At 31.9% G+C, this 14,250-nt stretch overlaps 3 pseudogenes; all 3 read right to left on the reverse strand.

Moving 5' to 3' along the window:
- Positions 1–525: 525 nt before the first annotated feature.
- On the reverse strand, positions 526–2,226 carry LOC123220436 (annotated as a pseudogene).
- A 5,314-nt stretch (positions 2,227–7,540) lies between these two features.
- Positions 7,541–9,113, reverse strand: LOC123220439 (annotated as a pseudogene).
- Positions 9,114–12,595: 3,482 nt separating this feature from the next.
- Positions 12,596–14,250, reverse strand: LOC123220438 (annotated as a pseudogene).

The raw sequence follows: 14,250 nt of genomic DNA on the forward strand, positions 1-14,250 counted from the left end.
AAATTGTTAGTTTTTAAGGTTTTGGGAGAAAAAAGAGATAAAATTTTAATTTATATTTAATATTACAGATAAAATAACGATTTTAACCTTGAAACCGTAAATTTTAACTATTCATAGATAGGTAAATGAGATTTTCAAAATTAACGAGAGAAAACTTGAGATAACAACATACTTTAGGCGGACAATAATCCTTTGGCCTCTTAAAAAATATAAAAGATTACGCAATTCAATGGAATAAGAGCCTAAGTTCAAAGACAAATTCAGCAATTCATACTTCTTGCTAATGGAAATAGACAAAACAAAGAGACTTACCAACATACTTCAACATTTTATTCTTTTCTCTTCTACAATCAACTGTTTGTTCTGGTTGTGGGGTGATATTGCTGGCTTTGTCACCATTTCACACGATTATGGACGAGATCTCATTCACTTTTGAATATTCAAAACAACTACTATGAAATCTCCCCAATACATGGACTCTTACTCAAGCAAGTTGTGATAACAACGATCTCAAAAAGACTTCAGTTGGCACAAAATCTCAAATAAATACAAATAAGCAAATTACCATATCACTCAAGGGAAAATCACTTGCTTAACACAAGCAAATACATAAGACAAGGTTTTGACATGAGAGACAAGCCATAAAACAAATAAATTCCATTATTATGATGTCAATGGAAAAACTTAATGGGGAAGATCACTTATGTGTTTACCCTACTTTGGCCTTATCTCGATTCCTTGAATGATGAGGCCACTCTTCCAGTGACCTCCTTTCACCTCCTTAATACTCATTTCCAATTCATCATCCCCATGTCCTGTATTGTAAAAATCACCTAACTCGACCTCAAGCCACTTGTCTCCTCTCTCTCTCAGATGATGGCTGTTTTGCCGCCCTCTTAACACCTTTAAATACACATCTCGTTTTTGGCTTTCACTTCCCACAAGTCCAACACGGACCTCTGCTGGTGGATGGTGAAACCCATACGACCTTTTTGTCAGCTTGAACACGAGAAAAGCTGTGTAATGTGTCCCCGGAGTCAGAATGCAAGTACTAATCTTTCCCCGTATCTCAAGCCAACACACATCTATAAGCACAGCCACCTTCTGGAACCTGTCAAATGGTCAATCAAATTAATCTCACCCAGAAACAGCTTGAAGAAAACAAGGCGTCAAGAAGAAATGAGATAAAAACCTTGCTCTGGGTAAAGAAGACCATCTTCAATAGCTAGGAGTATCACCCCACACAATCATGAGTTCCCTTGCAGAGATCATATAACATTTCTTCCCACTCTGCTTGTCCAAGTAAAAGGCCTGTTTGATGTCAATAACAACAATTATACATCAATACAAAATAAGGAAGGGAAATTTCAATGCGCCCCAAAGTTTTAAGAAAACCATGAAACCCACAAGGTTTGAATTGTAGGAGAAAGCTTAAAATTTTCGTCTTCGATTATGTTAATATTCTTAAAATTTGACTTTAAAAAGGGAAGTCTTCGAACATTTGGAAAAAAATTTAGGGATCATCTAATTGACACTTTCCAGTTCTTGGGGAGGTCATGGACGGAGATTCTAACAAACTAATCTAACTGACAATTTTTTCACAGTTTCACACGCCCAACAAATAAATAATTTCAGAAAAACACAAATAGGGATCCCATCCCCAAAAAATTCAAATTTCACAATCAAAATCTCCTAAAATTGAATACCCGTATCCAAAATCACGAAAACAAACCTTTTTCCCATCATCAATGAGAATCGGGTTGTCACAGAGACTGAGAAAAAGCTCCTTCTTGGAAGGCAAACACAGCAGAGAAGGCGGAGAAGAAGATGATGACGGGCAAGGAGAAGAGTTAGAAATGATAGACTTGTAGTCGGAGGGCAAGAAGCGCTCCCAAACGGCGTCGGATTCTGCGGCGGACTTGAAAATGGAAGAAACCAAGGACAGGCGGCAGGCGTCAGGAGGGGTGGTGCAGGAGATGATGGCGGCGATGCAGGCTTCAGGCAATAAACTCATGGGGCTTTCTAGTTCATATTGTTGACGTCGGTCAGTGGTTTGGTGGTGGTGGTGGTGGTGGTGGTGGTGGTTAGCCATGGAAGGCGTAGATGCTTACGAAACTTGGCAGGGCTTTATAAAGAAGAGAGAGAGAGTCAGTGAAAAGCTTAGCGGTGAAGCGTGCTGAATTTTCAGAAGGTCCTTTTTGTTAAATGCCTGGTGGATTTTCCACCACATTAAGTAAAGTTTGAAAATGTGATGGGAATTGCAGTCAATGGAAAAAGATAAGCTTGAAATGTGCACTGTACGGGGCAGTGTTTCACCGCCGAATTTTTACCAGGTTTTTCCTGTTACATGCCTGGTGGATTTTCCACCATATAAAGTAGAGTAAAAAAATGTGATGCACTCAATAGAAGAAGATAGGCATGAAATATGTACATCCGGATCCCATCTCCATTTGTTACACATCTTCATCCGGATCCCATATATATAAACACTCTTACTCTCCCCTCAATCCTTTCTTAATTTCTTTATCTTTCATATCTATTTAATTAAATTTACAAAATCATGAATTTAAGTCAAAAGTCTTGAATATTATTTGAATATTTATTTTTATTATAATAATTGTATCCGATTTACAGTCTAAAGTTCATAAAATCTTGATAATATATACATATATATTGGCCCAAAGTCCCAAGTTTCATCAAAATATTTATTTTATATTAGGTATATCACATTTGCAACTATAAGTTTTATAAATATGAGATAATATATGAACTTGAAATTTTCAAAAATTAATCACAATATTTCTCTTAAAAAATCAGTTGTTTTATAAATATGAGATAATATTTAAATCTAAAGTTTCAAATATTAACTCATATATATTGTCTACAAAATCATAAGTTTTGTAAATATAACAATATTTAAACTTGAAGTTTCTAAAATTGGATGGATAATATTAAATGGACTTTTTACGTCATTTTTCACCTAGAATTTATGTGCTTTGAGAAAGTGATTAAATAAAATGTCCCACAAAGATAAATTTAAGGCCATTATTTTACCAGTATCACATCCTTAAGGATTGCAAGTCGAATATATGAATATAATAATAGATCCATTGAATTTGTGGAGAAGTTTAAAAAATAAATTTAAACATCAGATTCAATAATAATCTCAATGGCTCTGTAATTTAGTACAACTCTACAATATTTAGAATTTTTCCTTGATTAAGATAATGTGGAAGAGAAAATATTCTCTATCTTTTTTTTTTTAATAATATGCTCTTATAGTAGCACTATCAGAAAAAAAAATCCTAAATTAATATTTTGTCGTTAATGAAAAATCATCAAATTTGCCCTACAAGTATTGCATCGTTTTCTGAAGTGAACACAACTATTAAAAGTAGTTATCATGGGTGTGAGTAAGATCATAGATGAAATAATTTTCGATCCAAAGATGGTTATAATAGAAAATCTCAATCGTACCACCAGAAGTGGACTAAAACTGAAACAAAATAAAGAATATGACAAAGTAAACCACAAAACAATAGATATAGTCATAAATGTCATTAGTTATGTACATGTAATACACACAAACATTGGGTGGATTTATATTAAACATCTATAATAATTAAATTTTTGATTATTTAGATCCTGTCAATCTAATGAATCTTGATATTTCAAAACTTTTTTCAAGAATAAAAATATTGGTCACTTCAATAGTGACATAAATGCTCAAAATTTTTATAATTAAAATATATCATATATAATTATTTTAGAGTTATGAATATTATTTTGTATTTTAATATCATATTCATATTTATTTCAATTTTTTGTGTATATTACGACTAATGTAATTTTTAAATCAAAAGATATGAACTCCAAAATTGAAGCGTTGACTTCAAATGAGGATGATGGAGACATGTGTTTGATGGATAGTGCAATAACACACACAATTCTCAAGAAAAAAAAATTTCTTAACTTTAGCACCAATTGAAACTAAAGTAAATATTATATTAGAATCAATAAATCCGATTAAAGGCTTCAAAAAAACGATAATTTTGTTAAAAAATAGGATCAAATTAAGTATTAATGATGCATTATATTCAAATAGATCTAGAAAAAATCTATTTAGTTTTAAAGATATAAGAAATAATGGTCATCACATTGAAACCATGAGTGAAAATGGTGTAGAATTCATCTGTATAACTAGTGATACCTCCAGAAGAAGACTTATACTAGAGAAATTACCTACTTTATTATTTGGATATTATACAATCATAAAGACAATTGAAACTAACCAAGTGTCGAACCAGAAGTTCTCTGATCTAAAAATCTTTATGCTTTGGTATGGTTATCTAACTCACCCAGGATCTATAATGATGCGTAGAATTATTGAAAATTCATATGGACATATATTAAATAATCATAAAATTTTATCGTCTAATGAAAAATTTTGCACCGCCTGTACATAATTAAACCATCTTCTTCCAAAATTGAAATTGAATCTTCATCGTTCTTATAAAGGATTCAAAAGGACATATGTGAACTCATTCATCTACCAAGTGGGTCATTTTGTTATTTTATGATCTTAACTTATGCATCTACACAATACTGTAATATTTGTTTATTATCAACTCAAAATGTTGCATTTGCTAAACTGTTAACACGAATTATCAAATTAAAGATATTCAAGTAAAAAAATATATTAGTATTACCTTTAACCAAATACAATAATTATTTATATTTATCTAATTTATTAAATTTTATGAAATATAGTAATAATTTATATCTAATAATTCTTAAAATAATTTATCTTTAAGATAATCTTTAAATTTTAGTAATAAAATACTCTTTAAACCAAATGTCACTTTAAAGGTATTTTAACAGTTAAATATTTAAGAGATATATAGGGTCTTGTCCCCAATTTAAGGGATTTTAATTATCTCTATCATCGTCTTTGTTCAACCATCCCTATCCCCATCCCTATCTCTATCCCCATCCTTGTTCTTGTTTCCACTCCTATTGGAGAATCCTTTCCCAATTCGAGGGCGAGGGAAAGCAGTCAACCAAAAATTTAATTTGTCAAGCCAAATTGACATTAATAATCTATTTTTCATTAATAACATTAATAAAACTATGTGTATCCACTTGAAATATAAAAATAAGTACACACTTTATCTATCATCATGTGATTAAGTAATTTTGAATAATAAATAAAATAATATTTAATCACATAATAACATATATAAATATATATTTATTTGTGTATTTAAAATATAAACAAATAGTATTGTTATAATAACATTACTTTAATAAGAGACAAATAATATAGAATCTAGAATCCCTTGGCTATTAAAAGAGTAATAAGATAGTCTTAATTTTGTTATAATTTTATGACAAAAATACATTTGTTTTCAATAAAAATAAGAACAGAAAGAATAATGTGGAAAAAAATATTTTGTCAATAAAAAAACAATGTGAAAAAAATCATTTAATTAACTGATTATAATGTTGAAAGCTTAAAGAAATCCTATTATATTATTAATATGAAGAATATCTTATACACAATCCCAGTATGTCAACCAAACCAAATAAATATAATAATCAATATTGAAGGTAATCTTAAAAAAATATAAAAGATTACGCATTCAATCGGATAAGAGCCTATGTTCAAAGACAAATTCAGCAATTTATACTTCTCGCTAATGGAAATAGGCAAAACAAAATTCGGCAATTTATACTTCTTGTTGCTTTTTGAAATTTAGAGGGGAAAAATAAAATAAAATTTTAAGAGGTTAGAGTTTTGTTAACTTTAACTAGAGATGGCAATTTGGGCCCGACTTTAGGGGTTTCAACCCTCCCTGACCCTAACGGGGACGAGGATGAAAAAAATCCCCTCAATCAAGGATAGGCTGGGGATGGGGATACATGTGTCTCCTCCCCGCCCCGCCCCCGTCCTCATCCCCATCCTTATCTCTTTATATTAATATATTTATTTAAAATACTAATATATTTTTTTATAGTTTTAAATTATTTATGTTTTTCAAATTTATTTAGGTTTTTGTTGTATATATTAAAGTAGTTAATATATTATATTTGTGATATTTGAAATAGTTGATTAATTTTAATTTTACTTAATTATATTATTTAATATATTTATATTGTGTTTAGAAGGTCAAAAAAAAAGATTTTTTTTTAGTGGGTACAAGGAGGGGATTTTTTCCCGTGGGGATAGAGAGTGGATGGAGAGGTGATTTTTCTTTACGGGGGAGAGGACAAAGAATCAATTTTATCCCTATAGTGGGGACGGGGATTGATATCTCCTATGGGGATCGGGACGGGGACGAGGATTGAGATCCCCTCGCCGCCCTTCTCTATTGTCATCCCTAACTTTAACTATATATAAGTGAGTAAATGAAATTTTTAAAGTTAAAAGTTGAAAACTTAGAAATGCAGTATACTTTGAGTAGGAATAAGTCCTTTGGCCTGATTTTAATTATAAGAGGGAGGTAAAGACATGTGGGTGGTAGCAATAGTTTTCACGCAAATAGAGATAAGCAATGGTCACCTTCAACCACTTTCACTAATGACTTTAAATTTCCACATTGTAGATGGGAAACCTTTAGCTTGGAAATTGATAGAAAGGGATTGTTGAGGGAGGGGAATTATTACTGTGCTGAGCCTCAGGAGGCTAAAGCTTTTTGTGAGTCATGCCAAAGGAAAATAAGATATAAAGTGAATGAATGAATGGGGATACTAATGATTGTTTTGATTGAAAATATATTCCCAACTAGAATTAGATGGGGCATCTTTACATTTACCACCTTATGTGCTACAGTAGAGTGATTCTCTTTGCCTTTAAATCCTCCTTTTTCTTCTTCTCTCTCGAGAAGGAAAAAGATACAGATGGGAAGCATGATCGCCTGGCGAGAAAGTTATCATGTCGTGTACACAAAAGTGGATGCAAATGTTGAGGGAAATATAGAATCTAATTATCTTATTCTATATGAAAGACTTACATACAACATTTATAATTAACCATAAGTGTTCCATCTCAACTTAATGTAGAACACTTATAATTTATAGATAATAAAAGACAAATAATACAGAGTATTAAAAGATAATCAAAGTAATCATAATTTTATTCCAATTTTAACTTTATTGAGTTTTTAAAACAAAAATTTCTCTTCTCTCAATTAAAATAATAACATAAAGAATATTTTGAAAAAATATTCAGCAATTTATACTTCTTGCTAATGGAAATAGACAAAACAAAGAGACTTATCAACATACTTGGCAACATTTTATTCTTCTCTCTACCACAATCAACTGCTTTGTTTTGGTTGTTGGGTGATATTGCTAGCTGTGTCACCATTTCACAAGATTTTTGACGAGTTCTAATTCACTCTTCAATATTCAACACAACTCCTATGAAATCAATTGATCTAAAAATGTCATAATAAAAATCTGCCCAATACATGGACTCTTACTCAAAAGCAAGTTGTGAAAAGAATGATCTCAAAAAAACATCAATAGGCACAAAAGATCAAATAAATACCAACTAGCAAATTACCATATCACTCAAGGGAAAATCACATAACACAAGGTTTTGACACAAGAGACAAGCCATAAAACAAATAAATTCCATTATTATAATGTAAATGGAAAAACTTAACAGGGAAGATCACTTGTGTGTTTACCCTGCTTTGGCCTTATATCAATTCCTTTAACGATAAGTTCACCCCTCCGTACACCTCCAAAACACTCATTTCTAATTCATCATTCCCATCTCCTGCATTGTAAAAGTCACCTAACTCGACCTCAAGCCAATTATCTCGCCGCTCTGTTACCACATCCAAATACACATCTCCTTTTTGGCTTTCACTTCCCACAAGTCCAACACTAACCTCTACCGGTGAATAGTGAAACCCATAAGACCCTGCCATCAGCTTGAACACGAGAAAAGCTGTGTAATGTGTCCCCGGAGTCAGAATGCAAGTACTAATCTTTCCACGTATCTCAAGCCGACGCACATCTATAAGCACAGCCACCTCCTGGAACCTGTCAAATGGTCAATCAAATTAATCTCATCCAGAAACAGCTTGAAGAAAACTAGGCGCAAGAAGAAATGAGATACAAACGTCGCTCCGGGCAAAGAAGACCGTGCCCAATACTCAGGAGTATTTCCCCACACAATCATGAGTTCCCTTGCAAATATCATATAACATTTCTTCCCACTCCGCTTGTCCAAGTAAAAGGCCTGTTTGATGTCAATAACAACAATTATACATCAATAAAAACATAAGGGTGGGTAATTTCAATGCGCCCCCAAAGTTTTAAGAAAACCATTAAACCCAAAAGGTTTGAATTGTATGAGAAAGCTTAAAATTTTCGTCTTCAATTATGTTAATATTCTTCTAATTTGACTTTAGAAAGGGAAGTCTTCGAACATTTGGAAAAAATTTAGGGATCATCTAATTGACACTTTCCAATCCTTAGGGAGGTCATGGACGGAGATTCTAACAAAGACAATTTTTTCACAGTTTCACATGCCCACCAAATAAATAATTTCAGAAAAACACAAATAGGGATCCCGTCCCCAAAAAATTCAGATTTCACGATCAAAATCTCCTAAAATTGAATACCCGTATCCAAAATCACGAAAACAAACCTTTTTCTCATCATCAATGAGAATCGGGTTGTCACAGAGACTGAGAAAAAGCTCCTTCTTGAAAGGCAAACACAGCAGAGAAGGCGAAGAAGATTTAGAAATGATAGACTTGTAGTCGGAGGGCAAGAAGCGCTCCCAAACGGCGTTGGATTCTGCGGCGGACTTGAAAATGGAAGAAACCAAGGACAGGCGGCAGGCGTCACGAGGGGTGGTGCAGGAGATGATGGCGGCGATGCAGGCTTCAGGCAATAAACTCATGGGGCTTTCTGGTTCATCTTGTTGACGGCGGTCAGTGGTTTGGTGGTGGTGGTGGTGGTTAGCCATGGAAGGCGTAGATGCTTACGAAACTTGGCAGGGCTTTATAAGGAAGAGAGAGAGAGTCAGTGAATAGCTTAGCGGTGAAGCTTGCTGAATTTTTAGAAGGTCCTTTTTTGTACATACCTAGTGGATTCCACCACATTAAGTAAAGTTTGAAAATGTGACTGGAAGGCATTGAATAGAAGAAGATAAGCATGGAACGTGTACAATGGGGGCCAGTGTTTGACCGTTGAATTTTTAGAAGGTTCTTTTTGTTACATACCGGATGAATTTTTTACCACATACAGTAAAGTTTAAAAATGCGATGCACTCAACAAAAGAAGAAGGTAAGCATGAAATATGTACAACCGGATCCCATCTCCATTTGTTGCACACAAATCTTCATCCGGGTCCATATATATCGACACCCTTACTCTTCTCTCAATTCTACCTTAATTTCTTTATCTTCTCAACTCTTCCTTTAAGTTTTTTACCTTTCATATTTATTTAATTAAATTTATAACATATTATCAGTACAATCAACTCAAATATATTTTACTCTTAATTATCTTTCAATTATATTATTATTTTATTTGTATATTACAACTATAAATATCTTAATTATGATATTGTTCTATTTATAAAATACAAACTATTGATGTTTTAATTATTGTTATCTTCTATTTAATTTTTTATTTATATTTATATTATATTTACAACTCAAAGTTTATAAAATCATTAATCTGAATCAGAAGTCTTGAATATCATAAATCTGGATCAGAAGTTCTGATTATCATAAATTTGAATTCGAAGTCTTGAATATTATTTATAACCTAAAGTTTACAAAATCACGAATTTGGATATGAAGTCATAAATCTCATTTATAACCCGAAGTTTACAAAACATAAATCTTAGTCAGAAGTCCTGAATATTATTTGTATATTTATTTTTATTATAATAATTATATTTGATTTGTAATTTGAAGTTTGGAAAATCGTGAGAATATATATATATGGACCTGAAGTCCCAAGTTTCATCAAAGTATTTATTTTATATTAACTATATCATAGTTGCAACCTAAAGTTTGCATAAATTGTGAAAAATATGGACTTGAAGTCCAAAATAGTATCAAAATTAAAGTTTACATATCATAATATTTTGGATATTAATTATAAAATCAGAAGTTTTGTAAATATGAGATAATATATAGACCTGAAGTTTCCAAAAATTAATCCCAATATTTTTATTATAAAATTAGTTGTTTTGTAAATATGAGATAATATTTAAACCTGAAGTTTCAAAGATTAACTCATATATATTAACTATGAAATCAGAAGTTTTATAAATATAACAATATTTAAACCTGAAGTTCCTAAAATTGGATGGATAATATTAAATGGGTTTTTTTACACAATTTTTCAAGTAGAATTTATGTGTCTTGAGAAAGTGATTAAATAAAATATCCCAGAAGGATAAATCCACAATCACTATTTTACCGGCATTACATCCTTAAAGGATTACAAGTCGAATATATGGATATAATGATAGATCCATTGAATTCGTTGAGAAATTTGAAAAATAAATTTAAACATTAGATTCAATAATAATTCTAACAGCTCTGTAATTTAGTACAATTTTGCAATATTCAGAATTTTTCCTTGATTGAGATAATATGGAAAAAAAAATATTCTCCATCTTTTATTTTTTTAATAATATGCTATTGTAGTAACATTATCGAAAAAAAATTCTAAATTAATATTTTCTTGTTAATGAAAAACCATCAAACTTGTACTACAAGTATTGCATCATTTCTTGAAGTGAATACAACTACCAGAACTAGTTATTATAGGTGTGAGTAAGATTATGAATGAAATAATTTTTTATTTAAAGATAGTTATAATGGAAAATCTTACTCATATAACCAGAAGTAGACTAACTCTGAAATGAAATAAAGAATAACGCAGAGTAAACCATAAAACAAAAGACGTGGTCATAAACGTCATTAGTTGTGTACCTGTAGTACACACAAACTTGGATGAATCTATATTAAGCATTTATAAGAATTAAATTTTTGATAATTTAGATCTTGTCAATCTAATAAATCTTGATATTTCAAAACTTCTTTAAAGAATAAAAATATGGGTTACTTGAATAGTGATATAAATACCCAAAATTTTTATAATTAAAATCCATCATATATAATTATTTTAAAGTCATGAATATTATTTTGTATTTTATTGTCATGTTTTCTTTCCTTTCAATAGTTTGTATAGATTATGACTAACATAATTTTTAAAAGCAATATTATGTGTACTTATTTTTGGTACACAATTCATGTACACAATGAAGTGTCATCATGTAATTAGATGATTTTAAAACATGTGTCATCATATGATAAAGAAACATTCAATCATATGATAACACCTCATTTGTGTATACAAATTGTGTATAAAAAATGGGTATACATAGTTTTATTGAATTTTTAAATAGAATGATACAGACTCCAAAATTGAAGCGTTGACTTCAAATACTGATGATGAGGATATGTGTTTGTTGGATAGTGCAACAACGTACACAATTATCAAGAAAAATAATTTTTTTTTTTAACTTTAGCATTGATTGAAACTAACGTAAATATTATATCAAGATCAATAAATTCGATTGAAGACTCCAAAGGAACCATAATTTTGTTGAAAAATGGAATCAAATTAAATATCAATGATGCATTATATTCAAATGGATCCAGAAGAAATTTACCTAGTTTTAAACATATAAGAAATAATGGTTATCACATTGAAATAATGAGTGAAAATAGTACAAAATTCATCTATATAACTAGTGATATCTTCAGAAGAAGGTTTATACTAAAAATTTTACCCACTTTATTATTTGGATTGTATTATAAAATCATAAACACAATTGAAACCTACGCAGTATCAAACTAGAAGTTCTCTTATCTAAAAATCTTTATGTTTTGGCATGCCAATCTAAGTCATCTAAGATCTACAATGACGTGTAAAATTATTAAAAATTCACATAAACATATATTAAAGAATCCTAAAATTTTATTGTCAGTGAAAATTTCTACACCATCTGTACACAAGGCAAATTGATAATCAACCCATCTTCCTCCAAAATTGGAGTTGAATCTTCATCATTCATACAAAGGATTCAAAAAGACATATATAGACCTATTCATCTATCAAGTGAGTCATTTTGTTATTTTATGATCTTAATTGATGTATTTGCACAATGATTTAATGTTTGTTTATTATCAACTCAAAATGTTGTATTTGCTAAATTGTTAACACAAATTATCAAATTAAACGCATATTTCACAGATTATTCGATCAAGTCAACACAACTAGATAATACTGGTGGATTTACATTTAAGACATTTGATGATAATTGTATGTCTTAGGGAATTAATATTAAACATCTAGTCCCACATGTCTACATCTACTGTATTACTAAAAACTCAATTACTAACTGTTATTAAACTCAATTTACATTTAAGACATTTTATTCTTCTCTCTACCACAATCAACTGCTTTGTTTTGGTTGTTGGGTGATATTGCTAGCTGTGTCACCATTTCACAAGATTTTTGACGAGTTCTAATTCACTCTTCAATATTCAACACAACTCCTATGAAATCAATTGATCTAAAAATGTCATAATAAAAATCTGCCCAATACATGGACTCTTACTCAAAAGCAAGTTGTGAAAAGAATGATCTCAAAAAAACATCAATAGGCACAAAAGATCAAATAAATACCAACTAGCAAATTACCATATCACTCAAGGGAAAATCACGTAACACAAGGTTTTGACACAAGAGACAAGCCATAAAACAAATAAATTCCATTATTATAATGTAAATGGAAAAACTTAACAGGGAAGATCACTTGTGTGTTTACCCTGCTTTGGCCTTATCTCAATTCCTTGAACGATAAGGCCACCCCTCCATACACCTACTTTCACTTCCAAAATACTCATTTCTAATTCATCATCCCCATCTCCTGCATTGTAAAAGTCACCTAACTCGACCTCAAGCCACTTGTCTCCTCTCTCCCTGGGATGATGGTTGTCTCGCCGCCCTGTTACCACATCCAAATACACATCTCGTTTTTGGCTTTCACTTCCCACAAGTCCAACACTGACCTCTACCGGTGGATAGTGAAACCCATAAGACTCTGCCATCAGCTTGAACACAAGAAAAGCTGTGTAATGTGTCCACGGGGTCAAAATGCAAGTACTAATTTTCCCACGTATCTCAAGCCAACACACGGTTATAAGCTCAGCCACCTCCTTAAACCTGTCAAATGGTCAATCAAATTAATCTCACCCAGAAGCAGCTTGGAGAAAACTATGCGTCAAGAAGTGAGATACAAACCTTGCTCCGTGTAAAGAAGACCATCTCCAATACGTAGGAGTATCACCCCACACAATCATGAGTTCCCTTGCAGATATCATACAAGGGTAACATTTCTTCCCACTCTGCTTGTCCAAGTAAAAGGCCTGTTCGATGTCCATAACAATCTCAATGTGCCCCAAAGTTTGCAGACAAGACAACTATTTTTGACTTGTAAGAGAAAGATAAAAAATTTCGTCTTCAATAATGTTAACATTCTTCTAATCGACTTTAGAAAAGGAAGTCTTCGAAAAATCTGAAAAATTTTAGGGATGCAATTGCTCTTTCCAAACCTTACGGAGGTCATGGACAGAAATTCTAACAAACTAATCCGACAATTATTTCACACACCAAACAATTAAATAATTTAGAAAACCCCAAATTCGGATCCCATCCTCAAGTAATTCAAAACTCGCAATCAAAATCTCCAAAAATTGAAAACCCATATCCAAAATCACGAAAACAAACCTTTTTCCCATCATCAATGAGAATCGGGAGGTCACATAGACTAAGAAAGAGTTCCTTCTTGGAAGGCAAACACAGCAGAGAAGGCGGAGAAGAAGACGATGACGGGCAAGGCGACGAGTTAGAGATGATAGTCTAGCAGTCGGGGGGTAAGAAGCGCTCCCAAACGGTATCAGCTTCTGCAGCGGACTTGAAATTGGAAGAAACCAAGGACAAGCGGGCAGGCGTCACCAGGAATGGTGCAGGAGATGATGGAGGCGATGCAGCTTTCTGGTAATAGACTCATGGGGCTTTCTGGTTCGCATTGTTGACGGGGGTCAGTGGTTCGTTGGTGGTGGTGTTTAGTCATGGAAGAGAGGGAGTCACTGGAAAGCTTAGGTAGCGATGAAGGCTATCTGAATTGCCGATGGA

Source organism: Mangifera indica, chromosome 7 (assembly GCF_011075055.1).
Source record: "Mangifera indica cultivar Alphonso chromosome 7, CATAS_Mindica_2.1, whole genome shotgun sequence".
In the NCBI taxonomy this organism is placed as follows: Eukaryota; Viridiplantae; Streptophyta; class Magnoliopsida; order Sapindales; family Anacardiaceae; genus Mangifera; species Mangifera indica.